Genomic DNA, 22681 nt, shown 5'->3' on the forward strand with positions numbered 1-22681 from the left:
CAGGAAACGGCACATTTGCTTGCAGTGCAAAGACTCCAAAAATATTAGAATTTTGGAACACAAGAAAAGAACCTAACACAAGTCCAGAGGAGGTAGGCTATTTAGGCATTAAAAAAAAAAAATAATTAAAAAGGGAATTGGAGATCAGAGTTCTTTTTTTTTTATACTCAGTACAACCAATTTTCCTAGTTTCAAGAATACAAAATTTATAGAAGTCTACCATCTGCAGTGGTCCTCACATTTTCTTATGTTCTTGCACTACTTCTGCCTGAGGTACAGTTAATTTTCTTCATAATAGCTAGCAAGGGACTATGTTCTGGATTTGTGCTGAAAACAGTATTGATAGTTCCTGGATTTTTTCATTGCTGCTGAGCAGTGCTTACACAGAGCCAAGTCCTCATATACCGCCCCACCAGTGAGCAGGCTGAGAGTGCACAAGTTGTTGTAAAGGGGGACAGCTAGGACACCTGAACCCAACTGACCAAAGGGATATTCCACACCATATGACATCATGCTTGGCATACAAAGCTGGGGGAAGAAGAAGTGGGGGATGTTTGGACCGATGGTGTTTGTCTTTCGAAGTAGCTGTTCTCTTCCCCATCCCTTTGCATGGGATCGCATGCAAGCAGATGAGTGGGGCTAAGCTGCCTATGTGGACTAAATCACAACAGTTCTCCATGTAATACATGCCTTCATTAGTCAGACATCTTGTAAATTAGATCTGCTTTTACCAACCCTTGTGGTCTATACAAAATAGTTTTGAGATTTTATATTATTTCTTTCCATTACCTTTAGATGGAGATTTACTCCTCTGACGTGAAAACTCCTCTGACGTGAAAACACTGTTAGTTTTAAGTTCACTGTAGAAATGGTAACACCCATTTATATACATTCATTCATTCTCTTTAATTGTTTCTCCTTCACTCCACTCTTTAGTCCAGCCAGCAATTATCAGGAAAACTCAATTTGAGGGAGAGAGACTAGCTTTTTCACCCCATGATCACTAAAACAAAGCTCAACTACTTTATTTCAGAATTTCTTTACATTTTTACAAGTGATGCATATTTTACTGTTTATTATTTATTTTCACAATCTAATTTGATTTGAATGTTTGATCAGGCATGGAGCATAGCCAGACAGCATACTGACCAGCAGCCCATTTACACAGGACGAGCCCTACTTACCTCCTCACCCCACTATTTTCCCACACTTGCTCATTTCCGTATTATCTTGATCCTTTCCTTTCCTCGACTTTGGCTCTTGCCCTAAACATCCCACGATAACCCTTGTACAATCCCCAAATGCTCTTCCTATTATGCATCCCATCATGTGTCCTCTAACCCTAGGCTGTAACCCCCTCAATCTGCAACACACAGAGCTGCTGGGTGTGTTGTTCTTCCCACCCTGCCAAGCCTCATGGGGCTGAGGCTCCCTGGGACAGCCCTGGCAGGGGCTGGGAAGTGTCTGCCCTCCTCTGACCTGGTTATTGGGGTTCCCCTGTATGCTCACATGCCCTTGAGTTCCTCTGTGTATGTGGAAATAAACTTTTAATAACCTAACCTAACACACTGTAAACAGCAGCCCAAAATTAGTGCAGCTGTAGAACTGTACAGGTAACAAGGAACCAAGTAAGAGACACTGGCACAGTTAAAAGCCCCACCATAACCAAAGAATCACAGAATCATTAACGTTGCAAGAGGCCTATGGAGATCATCTAGTCTAACCCCCCTGCCAAGGCAGGGGCACCTAGAGCAGGTTACATAGGAACACATACAGGAGGATTTTAAATGTCTCTAGAAAGGGAAACTCCACAACCTCCCTGGGTAGCAACCACTATAAAAAGTAAACAGAATGAATTTCCAAAAGGGAACTCAGGCTGCAAGTTTTTATATTTACGTAAGAAAGAAAGATTATTACCTTTATGAGATTCCTCTCCCTATTTCTGCTTTCCCCTACCACTACAGAAAACCATCACATCTATGTCCAGGCTGCTGTGGCAGCTCTTCTCCTGTTTCAGACCTCAGCACCATGGAAACAATTAGCATTTACTGTTCAGGTCTACTGCAAAACCTTGCTGAGGCACATCGCTACCTGGCCAACAGAGCAACGTGCCTTGGAAACACCTGTGTTTTGTGTTTTCCTGGGAGCTCTTCCAGCAGGACATTTCTTGACCAGACACAGCCCCGCCTTGCTTGTGAAACATGAAGAGCTCTGAGGCTACAGTGATTTGGCAACACGTTATCTACCTGAACTGGCCTGCCTGGCGTTATCGATGCAGCAGCATAGCTGTGCTTGCCCTGCATATGGGATGGGTTCAGGAGATTGTACACTGTGACAGGAATCCAGGCCTTCTTCACGAGCCTGTCAGTTACCGAGCACATGCACAGCACTCTGTAAGTAACAAAAATAGACTTGCTGCCTACTGGTGGTCTTAAAAATACCAGGACGCCCTTGGTAAGGGAGAAGTGTGTCCTGGTGACCTTGAACGCTGTGCCTTTCCTCTCTCTCTCCTCCTAAGCACAGAGCAAGTGCCACTGGCAAAGAAACTCCCCCCCACCCCAGGAACAGGTGAAATTTTAGGCGCACAGGCTGCGCAGAGCTTGCGCGCCCTGAGGCCGGGAGAGGAGGGGAAGAGCTGCGCTCCCATGCATCAGCACGACGGATTGCAGCGGATTTTCCTTCAAAATATACACACACAAACACTGAGCCCTCCCGGAGGAAGGCTCTCTCTTGGTTCCAGCCCTACAGCGCTGCGGGAGCCAGTCTGTCCCCATTCGCCGCCGCTTAGTGCGGTACGGCCGAGCCGGGTAGGGCCTCGCACCCTCGTCACCTGACACAGAGATGGCAGTTGGAACGGGGCCGCTAACGGGAATCCCGAGAGGAAAAACCTGGCGCGGGGCGGAGCGGCCCATCCTGCCGCCGTGCTAGGGGAGGGACTCCCAACCCGCAGCAGCACCGACGAGGAAACCGTGCCGCCCCTCGCAGATCCTCAGGCAGCGGGGTTTGTGTAGAGCCATGGGAATGCTGGCCCCTCTGGTGAGGGTGGAGCGCCAAGGCCTCGCGGCGCTCGAGCGGCCGGGCGGAGGGGCCGTCTCCCCCTCCGCGGCGGGAGCAGAATGCGGCGGCCCGGGTAGGGGGCGGGGAGGATGACTTCATGCCGCCAGAGCGCTGTGAATTTAGGAGCCACAGCTGCTGCTGGCGCGATGTGGGGGTGAGGAGACAGCGCGAGCTCTTGCCGGCTGAGGGGGGGGGATAGCGCCGGGCACCGCGGTTCACCGAGCCCGGGGACTCCGGCCGCTACTGGCAGCGCTGTAGGACGGACGGAGGAAGGGAGAGAGGGAGGAAGATGCGCTGAGTCGGTCCCTAAAAGGTGAGCGGGAGCTGCGGGAGCCGAGCCGCGGGGGCTGGTGGCGTGCGCTGCGGCGCTGCCCGGTTGGAGAGCCGCGGTGCTGCCGCTGGGAGCCTGCCGCGTCGGCCTGCCCGGCTGTCCGCTGCCTGCCCGCCCGCGCGCTGCGAGCGCGGGGAAGGCCCCGCCGGGTCGGACTAACAGCTCGGGAAACAGCAGCCGTGCTGCATGTTTGCAGGAAGGGTCTGGAGCTGTGCTGAGGTACGTAGCCTCCTCCTCCTTTCTCCTTTTGTGGCTCCCTCCTGAAGCAGAAAGACTGCCCTCTTAGAAGCGCCAGTGTTGCGTTTTATCTTTTACTGCCAGCGCGCGCGGTCGCTCCGTGCCAGCGCTCTGCTCGGCAGCCCGAGCTGCTTTTCTTGCCCTTGTCAGGAGAGATTCAGTGGCGTGGAGGAGGCATTTTGTTTGTGGTGTGGCACAGGACGGGCGCGGAAGCGGGGAAGGAGTGTGCAGCGCTGCGACAGGTGGAGGGCCGTGCTCCCGCTCTCCTCCCACTCTCTAGTCCGGTGCGCGCTCCTCAGGTGGCGGGAAGACATCTTAGGGCAGAGGGGTTTCAGGGGAGCACAACCAGAGAAGGTTGTCGCCTCATTTACATTCCTGGATTTGGAAATCGCTTCGCTAAAGGGAGTAATGAAGTTGCAGAACCAAAATGGATTCTGTTGACTTTTTCGGGGATTTCTGTCTGTGTTTTTTCCCTTTTTCCGTTTTTATCATCTAGCACGAGGTTTGGGACAAAATAGCAAAATTAAAATGCCTTTGTTTGCGAAATGGAAGAATTAGTGAGCTGGTCTTCCATCATATCACCTGTAGAAGTGGAAAAATGAGTACATGCAGCGTTTTAGCTTGGCCATTTACATTGCACATGATTTGCCATACGTACACAGGTATTGGCACTTGATGAATCTTTTGAATTAGTGTAGAAGGGAAAAAAAATCTGCCTGGCCTATGTTTTTGAGTGTTATGTTGATGATTTTTGGTTTTGTTTTCCCTTTGTTCTGCTCTAAAAAGGTTGGTCTAAAGAAGGCATTTCAATGTAGGAGGCCGGGGTTATCGTGCAGAGGCAGATCATTACAATGGGTACTATCTGCATGTAGTAATGGTTAATGGTTCTATGTGGTTTGGAAGCAAAAACAATGATTGCGCCTCTTGGAAGAAAAGGATAGGATGTTAATCTGTTCTTAATGAAAAAAAAAGAAGGGTATTAGAAGCTGAAGGTTATCTTATTCAATATCTGTATACTTGTATGTTCATCTTAAAAGGTCTTGTTATCCCGTGTGTTCACAGAGCAGCTTGTACAGCTGTGGGATTCCCATTTGTGGTTGAAGCCTCTGGTCATGGTGCTAGAGTGATAGGGGCAATATTTAGGGAGGTAACAGGTGGTTGCTTGATCTATTGTCATTTCTGGGACATGCTTAAATACATGTGTGTCAGTACTGTTGCAGGGTACAGAGAGGGCAAATGATGGCAACAGAAATGGGAAATGTGTATAAAAGACAATTGAAGCTTCATAAGGCTGAAACAGAGCATAACTGGTGAATTGTGGTGTCAGAAAATCAGTTCAACAGACAAATCTCTGCTCTGAAGAACAGTCATTAACTGTGAGCCCAAATAAACTTCTCCCTTTTAAGCACTCTGTAGCATATCCAATGTATGCATTTCAAGCTAGAAGAAAAGGCCCAAAACCTCATTCCATCAAACCCGTCTTGTTTCATCTACCAAACGTTTACTTTGTTCTTGTAAAAGACTTGGGAGTCTGAGTTGTGGTATGTCTACTGCTTCTTCCTTTCTTTTCTAGAAAGAAAAGAGCATGGCTGGCATGCTCAGCTGCTGTAGTATTGTAGTCATTTGCCCATTTCTCCTCTAATTGCCTTTGGCTGAAGGAAAACAAGCAAGACAAAAAAAATCCAAAGCCAAAACAAACAAAAAAACCCGAACATGTAGCTGAGTTCAGATGCTTCTTGGATTAGTCCACCCATTCTATAGAAAGTCCATTTCCTCACTGAAAGGAGCATTGAGTAATGGTCTCCTGTTCTGTTTTTGCAAACAGCATAGTATGAGAACTTGCTAATGTTGATGGCAGTTAGCACAATAAGTTTGACTGTTTGTGCTTCCTTGCAAACCTAAAAAAAAAGTGTGTTAAAGACTGTTAGTTAGTATGTTCTAAAACAATGTGGTGTTGGGGATGAAGAAGTATCTGCCCAAGAGCTGTACATTATCACATATGTGAATGTATGTCTGATTGGTTTGACATGGAAAACTTGAATTGTTTTTGGTTTTATCTTATGTGTACTGCAAATTCAGGTGGTGTAGTCATGTAAAATGAAAGAGTGCATGTGCCTGTGCCCATATTAAAAATATATATCTAATTATCAGTGTGAATTTAGTTCAGTGGTGCAGCTGATGTAAATCCACTTTCTGCAGACTTCTTTTCCAGAACTCCTCTTCCTCCTTCTGTTACTGTGACTTCAATACCTCTTTCAAGAAAAGAGAAGCATCTTTATTATGGTTGATCTGGGGCAACAGCCCTGGTGACTGGAAGAACAGCCTGGTTGGCCAGCTGGTGATGCCAGACAGGCTGGGTAGCAGCTGAGATTTAGCTGCCTTTTCCTCAGAGGGTCTGCTATTTTGGAACTCTTTATCTGAGTTAGTTCTTTAAATTTGTAAGAGCTTAATTATCTTGGAGATTTCTAGGCTGCAGTCTGCTTTTGAACTAGCAGGTTCATTTGACCAAATTTATGAGTGAGGGCCAGATGGGTATGATTGTGAAAAGGCTTATTTCCTTAGAGCAAACTGGAAACCCCAGTAACCTTGAACACACTTGCAGTTGCAGAGGTTTTATTTCACTTGTGGCCCTTTCCAAAGGCTGAAACGAAATAGTTTGGGTAATATGTGTTCGATATGAGAATGTTTAGAGCTGGTGCTTCTATGTGCTTTTTGAACTAACTGAAATAACCAGATTCCAGAGCAACCATGTAGTTTTTCAGTTATATTGTTACTAGGCTTTGAGTTAGATTATTTTCCCTAAACTAATAATTCTTTAAAGGAAGGCTTGAGCAGGGTGGGAGTGGATGGATAATACACAGTGAATTTAAAACTGTGTACTTTAGCATGTGCAAACAGTCAAAAGTGTTTTAACAGTAGTGATGCAAATTCTTCCTCTGAAGAACAAATACATTGACACTTTCCAAATGCATGCCCTTTATATGCAGCAGATAACGTTTCTAGGTGAGAAAAAAAATCCATATGAGAAATAAATGTCAGGCGTACTTTTTCTCCTACTACGCAAATGGATTTCATGTTGGACTCTTATTACTGTCAGTAAAAGATCTTTATGTGAGTGGCCAGTCAATTGCAAAGGTAGCAATTGCTAAGGAGAACTGAGAGTTTTATCCATTTATAATAGATTAGTGGTGGGAGCAAGGCAGACATTGAGTATATTTTCATCTTGAATTCAACCCAGTCAGATAAGTCAGCACTTCACAACCCAGGTATTGTGCACTTGAGTTTAATATCAGAAATATGGAGAGAGAAGCGCGGAGTTTGTGTATGCTTATTGCAAAGGCAAACTGATTCAAGCCTTCCTCTTTAAGAGGACTGCATGTGATGACACAAGCATGAATCCATTTATATGTATTAGTTTCATGATGCATTGAGAGGCTAGTTTCAAGAAAGTCTTCATATTGTATACTCTCATAAAATGAGTCTATTAAAACAACATTGTAAAAGAAAGAATCAGATTGTACAAGAACTCTGTGCTTCCAGTGTATATCCCTGGATATGTGTCTTTAAATATAAACATATCAGAGGAGAAAGTAACATAAAATGGACTCTCATAAGGGAGTTGGTGCAAATGTCCCAGCCAAAGCCAGATCATATAAATTCATTTTTCTTCCCTTAATTCTTACCGTAGAATGAATAAGCTATAGTAGTATTATTTGTCCTCCCTAACATACTGAAAATAAGCTGCGTTTCTGAGCTGGTTGCATTTCTGTGGTGGTAAGATGATTCCAGGGTATCTCTCCCCTTCTTCCGTGGGTGAACCAAGTATAAAATATCAACTTGGCAGAAGAGTTGCAGTGGAAGAATTTCTGTGCCAGCCAGTGTCTATTTCTCTCCAGTAGCATTTGTGGGTTTTTTTCTAACTTTTATTAAAATGAATTTTAAAATTGGCTATGTTACTGTTATTTGGCTTTACCGGACCCATGGACAATTTAAACTGCCCTGCGTTCAGAAGTGTTTTAAAGCAACTGGCTGGTCTTTTCACAATTGTACATCCCTTTCTGCACTAACGTCCAAATAATTCATCAGATGTAATAGGCAAGTAGGTCTAACTCCAACATACAATATTAGTTTATCTTACTTTAGTTGCGTTTTTTTGTCATATATTTGCTCTTGCAACTGTTCCTAAAGACCCAGAGGCATATCAGAAGTTATCTTGGTAGCTGTTTGCTAGCCTGTAAAATGTGCTGCAGCTTTAATGAGATCACATACATCTTAGCATATCTATATAATTATATATATTATATAATATATATATTTGCTAACTATTCACTCATTTGCCTTCTACCACCTACAGAATTTCCACTTACACATATGGTGAGCACATAACTATGGTGAAACGATCTCACCACCTGTTGTTTTAAAATAGCACAGATACTTATTAATGGTCCTTCCATGATACTGTTTATAGTACATGTTAAACCTCACTTAAAATACTGTGGATCATATTGGTAAAGGATATTATTACTTTAGCAGTAGCAGCCTTAAGGTGGTTCCTGTTCAGCATCTCTGCTCATTGATTTTTCATAGGTAGAAGTAAACTTCACAGGAGAGTCAAAGCTGTGATGCTTAATGAGAAAGCTGTTAGTGAATCCCTCACAAGGTGTTCAGTGAAAATGACTGCTGCTACATGTATAGCTGATCAACCTGAAGAACTGCAAGAAGCATGAGTGCACAGATTCTCTACAGAGAGCGCAGAAGGCTTGAACTCAATTAATGTGAACTCCTTCAGGCCATGACCCAAAAGCAGAATTGTTACACTGCAAAGCAAGGGAAAGGAAATGATAGCCTTCAACACAAGTATCTCCTAATTTTTATATTTTTTTTCATGGGAAAAATCAGTTCTAAACTGACTAAACCAAATTTAGGTAACCAAATGTTCCATCAGTTCCCGGTTTTCTTCATACAATCTAATGAGTGACTTGGATTCTCAGCTTTACTTTTAAAGAATTTCTAGAGTTCTGCCTAATAATTCTGTTCTGGAACTTTCCAAAGTTGCCTTTGATAGATTAATTTATTCATTAATAATTTATTGGAGATTTGGATAAGGCTGAGGTTCTTGACTTCTTTTCCTCGGTCTTCACTGGCAAATGCTCTGATCACACCACCCAAGTCTTGGAAGGCAGACGCAGGGACTGAGAATGAAGACCTTAGGGCCGCTGTAGGAGAGAATCTGGTTCGAGACCATCTTAAGAACCTGAGCATACACAAGTCCATGGGACCTGATGAAATCCATCCGTGGGTCCTGAGGGAGCTGGCGAATCAAGTTGCTAAATCGCTGTCCATCATATTTGAAAAATCGTGGCAGTCAGGTGAAGTTCCTGAAGACTGGAAAAAGGGTAACCCCCATTTTCAAGACGGAGAAAATGGATGACCCGGGGAACTACAACCAGCCAGTCTCACCTCTGTGCCTGGCAAAATCTTGGAGCAGATTCTCCTGGAAGGCATGCTAAGGCACATGATAAATGACAAGGTGGGTGATGACAGAGAGCATGGCTTCACTAAGGGGAAATCCTTCCTGACCAATTTGGTGGCCTTCTATGATGGGGCTGCAGAACTGATGGACAGGGGTAGAGCAGCTGACGTCATCCACCTGGACTTGTGCAAAGTGTTCGACACTGTCCTGCATGACATCCTTGTCTCTAAATTGGAGAGACATCAATTTGATGGATGGACCACTCGGTGGATAAAGAACTGGCTGGATGGCTGCACTCAAAGAGTTGTGGTCAATAGCTCAGTGTCCGGCTGGAGACCAGTAACGAGTGGTGTCCCTCAGGGATGGGTGTTGGGAACAGTCTTGTTCAACATCTTTGTCGCTGACATGGACAGTGGGATTGAGTGCGCCCTCAGCAAGTTTGTTGATGACACCAAGCTGTGTGGCTTGGTTGATATGCTTGGGTTGGTACGCTTGGGAGCCTTGGGTGAGATGGTTTAGTGTGAGGTGTCCCTGCCCATGGCAGGGGGGTTGAAACTAGATGATTTTAAGGTCCTTTCTAACGCTAACTATTCTATGGTTCCATAATTCTATTTTGTCTAACCTGATTAAAGTAGGAATTAAGAATGTATTTCTACTTTGAAATCATCTGTCCACAAGTGTACCAAGAGAATTTCTTGATGTTAAGTGGCAGTTTGCTATCATTGTCACTTAAGTGAGATGTCAGTTTAAAAGGGCAGTCAGGATAAACACTCTGCTACTTCTGAACTTCCCAAGGTGCTTGCTTTAAGGCATAGAAATTTCTTGATATCTGCGTTTTCCTAGTAAGTTCTGAGAAAATACTGCTATACACTGTTTAAAAAAAAAAAGGACACATTTTCATGTTTTTATAATGTAAGTTTTACCAAAAGCTCTTTGGAAATATTAGGGTGGGTGTCTCTCTTTTGGGTTTTTTTGCTTGTTTTTTTTTTCTGTTTGTTTGTTTGTTTGTTTGTTTTTATAAAATACATACGAAAACTTTATTTTGTTCCCTGTGCTGCATGACGATGGCATTGCTTGGGTTTAGTACAGCTAGTAAATAAAAAAATAGGTGTTAGCAGTAGAATGGTAACTGTCAAATATCCATTCAAAGTGTATAGAATGGACAAACCCCTTTTCTTGTTCAGCAGAGCTGTGTGGCATATTGTAGGCATAGCCTGTAAGAATATGAATCAGTTATTAAAATCAGACCACTTGCAAAATTCCAGGAAAGGATGCTTAAAAAAGTAATGTATAAATTAAATGTAGTAATCAGCTTTTGATGCAGTATCCTATTGTTTGGTGCTCAGCATTGATTTAGTTTTGTGAGCATGAAGTAATGTTTGCACTATTACATTTCATCACAGGGGGCATTGTGTTCTCACTGAACGTGTTTGGTTGATCTGATTTGTAGTCCCAGCTTCCACAATATCCTTTGGCACTTGTATGATTCAGTACATGCAGAGTGCAGGGAAGTAAGTCTTTTTGTTTTGCCTTCAAATTTGTTGCCTAATGATTTAATTTCAGGCCCTTTTTATTGTCACGATGTTAGAAATGTTAAATAATCATTTCCTTTTCAGTTTCTCATAAGTCATGTTTTCACGTATCTTACTATCTTCTCTTTTTTTTCCCCTCAGGAATGGAGTTGTCTTGGTGTATTTATTCTTTCTGCATGCATGGACTCTGTTCCATACTCCATTCATTGTCACTTTTTTATGTACTTCTTGCAGATGTGTGTCTTATGAGCAACAGTCAGAACTTAGGAACTCTGTTTACTAGCGTGATAATTCCTATTTGTTCCATTCCTTCTTTTTTTTTTTTCCTGTACTATGCTTTTTTTTTGTTGTTTTTTGTTTGTTTGTTTGTTTTGTTTTTTGTTTTGTTTTTCCTCAGTTACTAATTACATGTTTCATTTGGACAAATCTCTTGTGTCCATGTTAACTTCATTTGCATTGTAAGATCAGGACAATAATACATTTGTGTGACCAGAAAAAAAATGGTGCCATTAATGTTATAAGTTGATAGCTGGATATAAAAAGAATGTCTTTTAAATGTAAGAAAGAGCAGACTGTAGTGTGTAGCCTTATAGAGCTAGAGAGACTCGGTCATAAGCCTTTGTTTTGTGTTACCCTTTTTTTAAACTAGTGGGATGAATGGCAGCTTTACAGATTTCGGCTAATGTTTGTGAGCTCCAACATGGCAAGCAAAAAATAAGAGAACAGGATTTATTAATGCATGTAAGAATTGGAGTATGTGGGGAAAAAAAACTAGAACTAGTAAAGTCAGAATGGGTATTTAGAGAAGATGAACGTGTTAGCCATGCACCCAGCAGAATACATATACTGCGTAAGAAATTTAAGCATGTAACATCACTTCCTCACTGAATACTTTAGTATTCTTTATATGTTCATGTAACAGTAGGCTTTTAATATATCAAAAGCTAATAATGGGGACTGATTTCATTAGCATGTGAAGAAGGAATTGCATGAAGATAATTTTACATGGTATGATGCATTAGCTAATTGTTGCTCTAGGAGAGCATACTTCTCAATTGTATTCTTTGCATATTTATGCAATTGCTATACAGACCAAATAGCAAGATTTGTTTCTGTTATCCTCTTAGATACTGGGGAAATGTATTACTTATGAAGAACCTTTCATCATGGAAGATCTTCAAAACACTTTACAGCACTCCCATTTTCAGTGATAACATTAGCAAGGGATGAAAGCTGTTACTTAAACCTTGTTTTCCCACAGTTGTATGGCTGCTAAGACTGAGATCAAGGCGTTATTTATGCTAATCTCTTGACAAAGGTACTGATTCCTGGTGACTGCTACAGCAAGCTGAACCATGCCATTTCCTTCTAAGTGGAAAATTCTTTATCGCTTTCGTGCCTCATAGAAGCAATTTTTGAAGGCCGTTCATCCGTTACAGGCTGCAGCTCTTCTTCTTAAGCAGTGTTTCCAGGGTACAACACACTATGCAAATGTTTGGGTTTTTTTGTATGCTTACTAGATCCTCCAAGCCCAGTCTTTGATAGCATTTTTGTTCTGTCTTCCTCTAGCCGTCTTGAGCTGGCTAAGCCAGCACAGGTATTTCTTTTGCAAGTTCTGCAAATACATTTTCTTTAGCTGAATTTTGTCAGTAAGTAAAGTTTGAGTTTATAGTTTGGTCTCTCTTGGTAGTACACTATTTTATAAATATGTGTTCTTAACTACTCTCTTGTTCATGTCTTTGGAGACTAACAGATTGCATACCTTAAACAAATACTTATAATTTCCTCAGCAAACTCCAGGGCAGAATTCTGGAAAGAAGAAAACTTTAGCACTGTTCTGGGATCGGTATCCAAATGACTGCCTATCTTCCTGTAGTTGTATGTTGCATTAATTTCATAATGCAGTGGGAGGAAAAAGCACCAAAAACATGCTAAGTTTTTTCTGCTTTCCAGGGTGTGTGATCTGAGCTAATAACTGAACACTGTGGTTTTTGAGCCTTAGGCACTACCTGTGCACCTTGTTTTGGTGTCTAGGTATGCTTTTGGCAAGTAAGTTCTTTGATCCAGCTCTTTGTGAGAGGAGCAGTTGCCTGTGTCTTTGCACTTTGTAGTGATCCATTATATTCTCCGCTCAGGGCTGCTTTTCAGTGTCTTCTTCCACAAATCTATCTTGTCTGAATTTTGGTGACAAGTATGGGTTTTTTTTGAGGGGTTTTTGTTTATATGGAACAGGTATCAGTAGGATTAGAGTTGTACTCTTTGCTTTAAGTTAAACACTGCAAGTGCTGCTGAGCACTAGAACAGTTTCATGTATGACTGTTAAACTGTTGCCAAGGATTTTGGTACGTTTTTGGCTTGTATCAGCTTGTCCTGAGCAAGTCCAAAAACTTGGTCTGGGAATTGGTATGGGTTAGGTGCCACTTTCCAGTAGGTAATATGAATATTGTTTAAAAAATAAACTCTATTAGAAACTTTTTAGTTTACCTGTCTTTCCCTTGATGGGGTTGCTGTTGAGGCAGGCCAGATTTTCAGTTAATTTGTCTTTTTTTTTTTCCTATTTAAACTGATGAAAATGGTGGAAGCTTTCCTGTGAGATCTTTCAACTGCTGTTGCTTCCGTGACACTCTTCTTGAACACTTACCGTATCTGTAGTTTTCTCTGTTGAAAAAATTTCAGCTTTCCACCCCCTTTCTGAAGTATTCCCGCTCTGCTTAGTGAGCAGTAATTCCAGTGAAGTGTTCTAATTTATCTCTATTCTCTGAGCACATTTGAAGGCCTTGTCAAGGAAGGCAAATATACAGAAATAATTGGGAGCATCATGGCTTTTGTAGTAACAATTTAGAGGCTTTCAACAGTGTTTGTTTTGTGTTAAGATGTGATGTGAAAATCCAAGGGAAGTCATAGTTCAGCATCTTAATTTTGTTGATTCTCCCTATGGTAGTGTTAATTTATAAAAGTAATTAAGGTTCTTACTAACAGTGGCCAAAATAGTAGGCTTTTGTTTTCACCAAGAGTTGTCTTAGGATATTCTTGAATATGTAAGGACATAGATGTGCTTAGGTTGGAAAGGATAACGTAAATAGTAGTTAACTGTCACGAGAAGAATGGGAGGTGGATCTAGTGAAGGTCTTTCTGAATAAATCTCTGGAACTAATGAGTGTGAGACCAATATGGGGGAAGAAGTAGTTCCTTTTATAAAGATTAGTAAAGCAAAACTTGAGTGACCATAAGGAAAGGTAGGTGTGATCTGTACTCTGAACTTTTCCTCTCCTTTTCCTTTTCTGCATGTGTATGCATTTGTGTGGTAGTCAGGTGCTTCTGTCTTACAGTTTGGGCATAAAGTTTGTAAGAACTTCTTTCAAACTAAGGAACAAAAAAGATTCTGTCTTGGGTTTTTTGCTTTCTTTCGCTTTTCTTTTAGGTTCCTACTTTCCTCTTCAACTAGCCAGCTCGTTTAAAGCCAAAAACTTGGCATGAAGGCTGTTTATAGTCAACTCAGCTGTTGTATCATTACATAAAAAAGTGTTCAGGGAGGCATGAAAAGATTCACCAGGATTAAATAGTAAAGAATATGGGTTTCTGTCATACAGGAGTAGCCTTTGAAAGCTAAAAGCAGCCGAAAAAAAGAAGCATTAATTGTGGGAAGTTAACATTACATGGGAATCAGAAGATTCTTAAAATCCTTTCAGCTACTGAAAGCATTGATTCAGAAGTCTTTAGTTTACAAGTGATCAAGTATATAAAAAGAGATCGAAAGGAAGCTGGTTAAGGATAAAGAAAAAATGTTGAGGTGGCTGTTACGTACCTCCCTGTAATCAGCTGCTTGTGAAAAGGGTCTCATCTCCTAACCTTGAGTGTGGTTTAAAACCTGTTTGACCACAGTTGTTGATTATTTAAGGTGTCATGGATGTCATCCATGATGGTGAGACATAAATGAAGTGAGTATCCTTGTGCTTCTATAAGTAAGATTGCATGCAAGGCCATGCTGAATGCTGGTGTGCCTGGTCACTGAAAGGGGTAAGTGTTCACAAGTTTAATTCAAGTCATCTTCCTTCAAGTGCATTTCTGCTTTGGTTAGGTTTTGAGCAATACATAGGTCACTTTCTCAGTCTCTCTCCATCCTTATTTACTGCTTGTTTAGTGAGCTTCATGCAGATGGTAATGAAAACACCTTCTGGCTTTTGTACTCGCTTGGTTTCACCTGGGGAATCTGCACACAGCTGTGTCTGACAATAACCAGTTACTCCTGAAGAATCCTTTGTCATCCTCTGAAAATCCTTTCCTCTTTGAAAACAGGAGGAATAAACAAAGACTGGAATAAGCTCTAAAATGCCAAGCTGAGTGCCTCATCATCAGCACTTGGAACATCAACACCACAACTACTTGGACTGTGCGCAAGTACACATCCTTTCTATGGAAATTGGAATGGTGATACAGAGAATGGGAATGCCTAGGTCTTTTTCTGACAGTCCTGACAAATCTGTATAGTAAGTACTTGTGAAACATGCAACTTTAACATAACCAGGATCTCTTTTTTTTGGTCTCATTGGTGGGCACGTTTTGCTGTTCTGTTTTGGGGGATTTTTGGGGGGTTATTTTTTAGTTTCTTCTCATCTCAAAATGACAGATGCTACTCTTCTACCTGCACTGAGCAATAGTCCAGCCCTTTTATTAGCTGGAGCAGCTCCAGCAAGGTGTCTCAGAAAGTATGGCTTAGCTCTTGCCTTCTGATGAAAATGCTTGTTTTGGCAAGTAATTTCTTTTTCCACAGCTGCTTGGAAGAGGATGTACTTGGTGCTTTCTCATCAGTCTTTAGCAGAAAAAAAAGTATGTACTTACACATGTGAGGCTTGTCGCAACATTCTGCTAGGTGCTTTGAGGGAGCTAAAATCACATAACCCATTTCAGAAAGAAAGCAGCTCATCAATTTGTCATTTGTAGTCTTTGCTATGTGAAGTATCTTTCTGACAAGATACTTTGTCTAATAGCTGAAATAATTTTGACTCCTTCCTCAAGCTTCTTAGGAGAAGACATAGGCAAAAAAAGAATTTCTTCCCTCTGAAGAAGACTTTTCTATGACTCTTTGAATTATTTTTTTTTTCTGTGTGGAACTTTTATGGCACCCTTCTCATCTAATGACATCTGTGACCAATTTGCTAGTCTGTGTTTCTGTTACTATGCTTATATAAGCTACCAAAAAGAGTGGAATTTGTTTATCCCACTTTGTGGAGTACAGCTTGCTCCAGAAAAAACTCAACAGTGCCACTTAAACTGTTCACTATTCCTTTTTCTATGCTCCCAGACTCTTAAGTATTTTGGAAAAGCAAGGAAATTACAGGAGTTAAGAGAAAGCTAATATATATTTTATAAAAAAGGATAAATATAGTGGCTTAATTATTGAGCTCATGAATCCCAGGTGAAACAATAGATTTGATACACCTTTCACTTGTAGCTTTGAAGGGCAGTGCTATAATTAATGCAGCTCACAGATGGTTAATGAAAAACATCCCATCAAAAGGACCCTGGCTTTAACTGTTTTAAAGATTGCAAGTTTGGCTAAAGGACATATAGGCTTAATAGTGTATTTTACTCACTGAAAACTAACTTAAGGCTATTTCACATCTGCCAACCCCGAACACTTCTTGTATGTTACCTGTCATGTTTGCTAATTAGTTTCAGATGCCAGGCAACACAGTGGTAGATAACTACAGCAAAACATATGAAGTGTTAAGCTCATACCTATGTATTATCTACTAAAACTTTTCCATACCTGTCATAGCTGTGATGAATGCCTTGCCAACATGTGTTAGATCAGTACTGGCCCAGGCTGTAAGTAGCTTCTCCTGGGTTCACTGTGGAAAGATTTCTGGAAGATGAAATAGTTAGAAGTCTTACCTGCTCATAAAATACTGGCGAGTATTTATCTGATGAAGAGTATCTAGTTTTCTTTCTTGCTCAGTCTCTGGAATGGTCAGCAATATTTGTATTGTGTTCCCTTACCTTTCTCTGTCCTCCCTGACCATCTGCTACACCAAGAAAGAAAAGCAAGGGAGCAGTATTTCCTTCAGTACAAAGTAGAAAGAGAATTCAGAAGTACTCTGAAAAGCTGTAAATATCTGGCAAGCCGTGTGATTTTGTACGGCTTCTGTATTTTACCAGTGGAAATTTTTTTCTATTGATAATTTACTTAGACACACAAACATGCAATCTTTCTCTTAAAATGAAACTGTGAAACCAAAGAAATGCAAATTGTTTGCTTTTTCAAGAGTGTTGATAATCAGAATGCTGTTTAAATACAACAAATTTGTCAACAGTACCCTAAAATACCTATTCATAAGGCTAAGCATGTTTGTTGGATGAATTCAAAGTCAGCACACAAAGTATTAAGGGTCTTCCTAGGCCATATTAAAGATGTGTATGACTAGTGTTTTTTTTGTTGTTTATATGTAGTCCATCTGTCTTCATGTTCATTGCAAATTTATTTATTTATTATTACTTTCTTGCTGAAAAACTATGGAAATGTTGAAACACTGAAACTCAGCGACTCATCACTTTGTGTCACTAAAATGTTCTACACCTCATTAATTCCTTGTGATTACATTGTGTCTTGGTTCTTTCTACTTTCTACAGGGCAATATGAACTTTATTATTTGTCTTTTTGCATTTTGAACTTTGGTACATGCTGTTCTCCATTGTAGCTCCTTCCTTCATTTATACCAGGGTAGGATTCTTCCAGACATCAGTATGTTGCCTAAAAATCAAGAGGGGGGCTTAATGTCACATTATCTTCCCTACTTCCTTTGTAGTAGATATAATGAAGACTTGACTGCTGCGAAAACATAAGACTGCCAGCTGTGCCATATGCATGTTATCTAGTAGCATGAAGAGAAAACTCTTTATATAAGTTGCAGACAGAGATGCTGACTGGTCTTTCAAATTAATTATTGAAAATGACATGAGAAACACAAGATGAAAACATGGAAAAAAAAAATCCACCAATTATAATAAGCTCTCTTGAGGAGTCTCTGAGAAGAAGCTTTTAAAAATGTAAAACAACAACAGAAAAGACACCTAATTTATAAAATTTCTTGGTTTTTAGTGCTGTGGCCGAAACTCCATGTGAGTGTTGCCTTTGTAGAATCCTTTGTCTTCAGCCTCTAGCAGTTCCAGTTCGCCCTGTTCTTGTACCCTCCTCTTTCTTGTTTTCTCTGAAAAGACAAAGATCAGCATTGTGCTTGAGAGCATATGTCTTAAGTGATTACTTCATGCTATATGAATCTATTGCTTTTTTTTCTTAGTTTCCTTTACAAATTCATAGTTTAAGAACAAATTAACTCAAAGGCTTTAAAAGATCATAACTGCAATATAGTAATGAGGAAACCTCACTGCAAATGTTTATTATAATGTCACTGCTAACAGATGGAATTTTTTACTACTTTTATTTTACTACTTCAAAAATTAATTTTAACAGATGATCTTATTTTAATGCCTGCTTGCCCTATGTATTCCTGAGGCTTTCTCTTCTTATAATGCTTATAATGGAGATCATCGTTCTGCCTGCTGTGACATGCTACCCAGCTTGTAGATAAGATGTATATGTAAGATTTTATTAGGTAGAATATGTGTATGTGTTAGTAACAAAATACATAGCAGTGTTTCTCTTTCAGTGATTATCAATTTGAAGGCCAATGAGTGTGTATTCTTGCAGATTCAGGAGTTAAATACGCAAATCTTTTTCTCTTGAGAAATTAAATATTTTGACTGTATGGTTAGAATCTGATGAGAATTCAACCAGTGAACATTTTCCAGTAAAGTTAATTAAAGCTGGTATCTTGAGGACTCGTTGCTTTAATTTTATATCAGATTATACTTCTTTCTGCAACCTTAATTAATCAAATTTTGATGGTTAATCTGTAGCAGTGGTTTGGGCGTAAAAATTGTCAAAGGATATGTTACTAATTGAATATTGGTATCAAGGGGGGGAGAAGTAGGTACAGGTCCCATGTCCCAGAGGTGAAATAGATTCTGAAGTCTGTGCAGGGAGAAGGGAAAGAGGTAAATGGCAGCTTGTCCTTCAGGACAAGAAATGGCAGCAGAAGGCAGACAGCAAAGTAATTAACAGGTCTTTCTCCAGAAGAGAAGGTGGCCTTTACTGTGCGTAATTATACGGACTGTAATTTAAAACATGCTGTCTTGATCTCTTTCAGCGCCTGCTTCATGCATGCAGTCTGCCTATGTTTTAGACCTGTAAACAGGTATCTATGTAGTCTACCTGAGACCATAAGCTGAGGGGACAGATTGCTTTGTAACGAGTCAGAACTCTCATCCTTTGAGGATTTATGTTGTAGATTAATCTTCTGTAGATTAGTGGCTTTGGCCTGTAATTGTTTTGAATTGCAGCAGGATACAAAGGAATATCAATTTTATTCTAAACATGGGCTGTTACCCTTCATCAAGACCTAAAATCTGATTTTATAAACTCTATGCAGATGTATGATTAAAAGGAAAATACGTAGTTACTTATATATCAGGGACAAGCCAAGTCTAGAGTAGGCCAAACTAATGCCAAGGAATCATCTTGTCAACACTCAGTTGTCTAAGTTGAGGGCTGAATTTCACAAATGAAATGGTGGTGGTGACAGATTTTTTTAAACTTGCGAATCATGATTTAAACAATATTTCTGTTAACCAGTGGGCTTCACTTCTACAGTGCTTTTAATGAGACTGGGCTCTTAAGCCAAGAAAATACCTGGGAACTACATGTACCTTTTAGGAGACTGAATTTAAAACTAGAATCTTTTCTATTTTACTGAAAACTGTAAGCATCTAGAACTGCTGGCCAGACCCTTTCTACATGCATGCCATCTGTCCCTCACCTAAGACTGTTCATGATCTGGTAACTAGGACTCTCTGATCCTAAACTGAATGAGGCAGCAGTGTGCCATTGCAGCAATTTGGACTGCTAGGTACATACTAACTCAAGGATGAAGAAGAAAAAACCTAATACGAAGCTTAACAGAGCAAAAATGATCTGGAATAGTTGATCGATACTGTTATAACATCTCAAAGACATAAGACTATGTAGCTTCTTAAAAATTTCATGTGGTAACATTTGAGCTCTGGAGTTTTGATTACATACTTAATCATCAGAGCAAAACGGTTTGCCTTTGTTGGCAATGTAATCACCATCTGTGTTTAATCAAATTAGAGGTGGTGGTTTTGTTTAGCTTATCTGGGAAGGCTTTTTGTGTGGTGGTCTTTTTGTTGGTGGTTTTGAGTTTTTTGGTTTGTTTGGTTTTTTTTTTGTGCAAGCTTCATTTTACTGGAAAGTTGACTGAAGATGTTTCAAGTAAGCTTCACTGAGTAATAAGCATTTTTTTGGTGGTGTATGTGAATGGGAGAGGTGTGGTTGTTTCTTCTGGGAGTGAGGATTTTATTTATTTGTCTGTTTTTAAAAATCCCTTTATTTCTGTTTATACTCATTTCTGTTTATACTCCTAAGTTGAGTACGGTGTCTGCCTTTTTCTGTGCTGCTGTTTTTGTCATGAGGATAGTGCAACTCTTTGTTTTAATCCTGCTTTCAAATAATATCATCTTTTTATTGCCAGACTCCTAGAATCTGAACATGTCCTCTGCAGTGAAATTGTATTTGTTTTAGGAAAACAAAATTGTTGGGTTTTTTTGTTTGGTTTTGTGTGTGTGTTGTGGTGTGATTTGTGCTTTTGGTTTTGTTTTTGGTGGATGTTTTTTTTGTGTTTTTTTGTGGGGAAAATGTGATTAAGTTTGTCTTTATTGAACTCGTTAGCATTGGTAGTACCTTAAACGGTGTACCGAGATATGCCAAACAGGACTATGGTTTACTTAAAATTAATGTTTCGAAGAATCATCACATGTTACGTGATGCGTGTTTCAGGCAAATAGTGACATTCCTGTTGACTTTACAGATAAGTTTGCCTCAGTTGGCAGACAAGTCAAGTGTCTAGAAGATTTGTACTGATTTCCCTTAAAAAATCTTGGCACATTTAGATCACTTTGGATGCAAATGCGTTATTCCAGTAATGACGTCATGCAAAGTAGTTTTGTGAAAAGGAGGGGATGCATGTCAATACGTGGATTTAGCAATGCTTCACACACGGATGTGGGGCCCAGCTGTGTGAGCCTTCATCCAAAGGTCAGCTGTGGGCAGATAGTTTTCTATTTCAATTAGCTTTCTGATTGCTGACTTACTCTTTATTTTTCCTTTCTGTTTTGCAGTTTAAACTTTTTAAAAGTTTATATTTAATAATTAATAATAGAATGTCCTGGGTTTGGCTGGAATAGCGTTAACTTCCTTCCACAACATAGAATGAAATAGTTAAAATTTTGACTTGTTTTAATATTTGATATTGGACTAATTCCTGTAGGAGGGGGAGCGAAAAGAGTAGCAAAATATGAAAGGGGAAAATATTGCTTGATTCTGAAAATTGTATTTAAAGATTTTGCTAGCAGAGGGTTAACAAGCAAACTGCTTAGAGGGAGGTGGAGCATTTTAGAAAGATTTAAAACAGACACTGAGGCTGAGCCAGGTTATGGTTAAGATCTCTCTCATCTGGATGTTATTTCACTCGGACTGTGCTGAAAAGCTTTTCTGAAATGAAGCTTGTCTTCTCTGAAGCTTGTCTTTTTTGAAATGAAGCTTGAATCTTGTCTTTTAGTTCAGCTCTGATTTCCATGGAGTCTATAATGAAAGTAAATATGGAATGTTATCTGTCATGCAAGTATGAGTACTAGACATTTGAAAATACTGGTGCTGTTTCTGTTTGTGAGGAGGATGTAGGTATAAGGTATGCAGTAGCAATGTAATATTTCATTCAGAGGAAGGCTTGAAAAGATCATTTTCGGTGCCTGAGATGACAAATTTCAAAGATTACGCTAAAAGTTAAAACCTACTTACCTAAAGGTTGCCTATGATGTACATGTTTAATTCAGTGTTAATAGTCATGTTAGAAAATGCGGGCATTAATTGCTTACTAGTAGAAACAAAAAAGTCTGTCTCCTCCCTCTCACATCTTTTTTGTTTTTTACAGTATGGGTGAACTTCCGACTTTGTTGAAATAAAAGTGTGTTTTTATCAAAAACACACTTTTTTTTTCTGGTCTTGAAGTTTGTACTATATCTTTAGATTTCATGAGTGGGGTCCCATATTTCAACATGACCTTAAACCAGAAGGGATAAGAGGCTTGGGATAAGAGGCTTGTGTTTGCTGGTTTCTTTCACTCTTCATCCCAAGATACTTTTTAAAAGGTTGGTTCTTACTAATTCCTGAAGCATGAAGCCCTTTGTAGTATCTCATGTCACCTGAAAGTGAAAATATGAGTGTTTACATACTGTGTTCATTCACCTAAACTTGGCGTGTTACTTGCATATAGGCAAGCGTCTTCTTTTCACCAGTTGTTCTTGTGGATTCTTGGGAGTAAACCCACAAGCAGACATGTTACCTCTTGCAGTGTGCTTGCATCCTTGGCACTTCTTGCTCTTCCAAGAGACATTAATTCCACTGAATACTGTGGTGTGATCTTGAAAAAAAACTTGCGATTTGTTTTTTTTTCCTATAGTGAACACTTTCTTTAAAGTAGCCTATGGGCTTGAAAAGCTGCTATATACTCCTCCTCTACCTACCTTGCTACAGAAACCTAAAAATGTCAAAGCTAATTTCATGTTTAAGGTATTTAAAATAACAGAGAAAAGATTCCTTGCCCACTCATCTAAAACAAGAGCGTCTGTCTTGGGGTGGGGGGAAACACGTGGCTTATGGTGTCTGTAGAAGTCATGGTTACAGCAATCATGGTCTTGGATAGTGCTGAGATTTTCTTGGTCTGTGATGGTAAGTTGGTGAGTAGAGAATAGTGCCTTATTATCTCTCTTTCTCGTGGTATTAATGTACTTGCACATAGCCTTTGGCTGGAAAGAGACAGCTTCATATCAGCTGTGAGTATTGGGGATGTGTGATGGATGAGATCATTATGTGACTGATTTTCCAGTCTTTAGTGAAAGAAAGTAACAGAAGGGCCG

General features: G+C 40.1%; 1 protein-coding gene across 1 annotated transcript in view; it reads left to right on the plus strand.

Moving 5' to 3' along the window:
- The first annotated feature begins 3292 nt into the window (after positions 1-3292).
- PKIA (cAMP-dependent protein kinase inhibitor alpha) overlaps positions 3293-22681 on the plus strand; it is a 44609-nt gene continuing 25220 nt past the window's right edge. Inside the window, exon 1 of the mRNA XM_062641586.1 lies at positions 3293-3370. The gene's annotated coding sequence lies outside the window, so the exon portion shown is untranslated. The remainder of the gene's footprint in view (positions 3371-22681) is intronic.

Source organism: Pezoporus occidentalis, unplaced genomic scaffold (genome assembly GCF_034315485.1).
Source record: "Pezoporus occidentalis ecotype Australia unplaced genomic scaffold, CSIRO_AGI_Poc_V1 ctg69, whole genome shotgun sequence".
Lineage (NCBI taxonomy): Eukaryota > Metazoa > Chordata > Aves > Psittaciformes > Psittacidae > Pezoporus > Pezoporus occidentalis.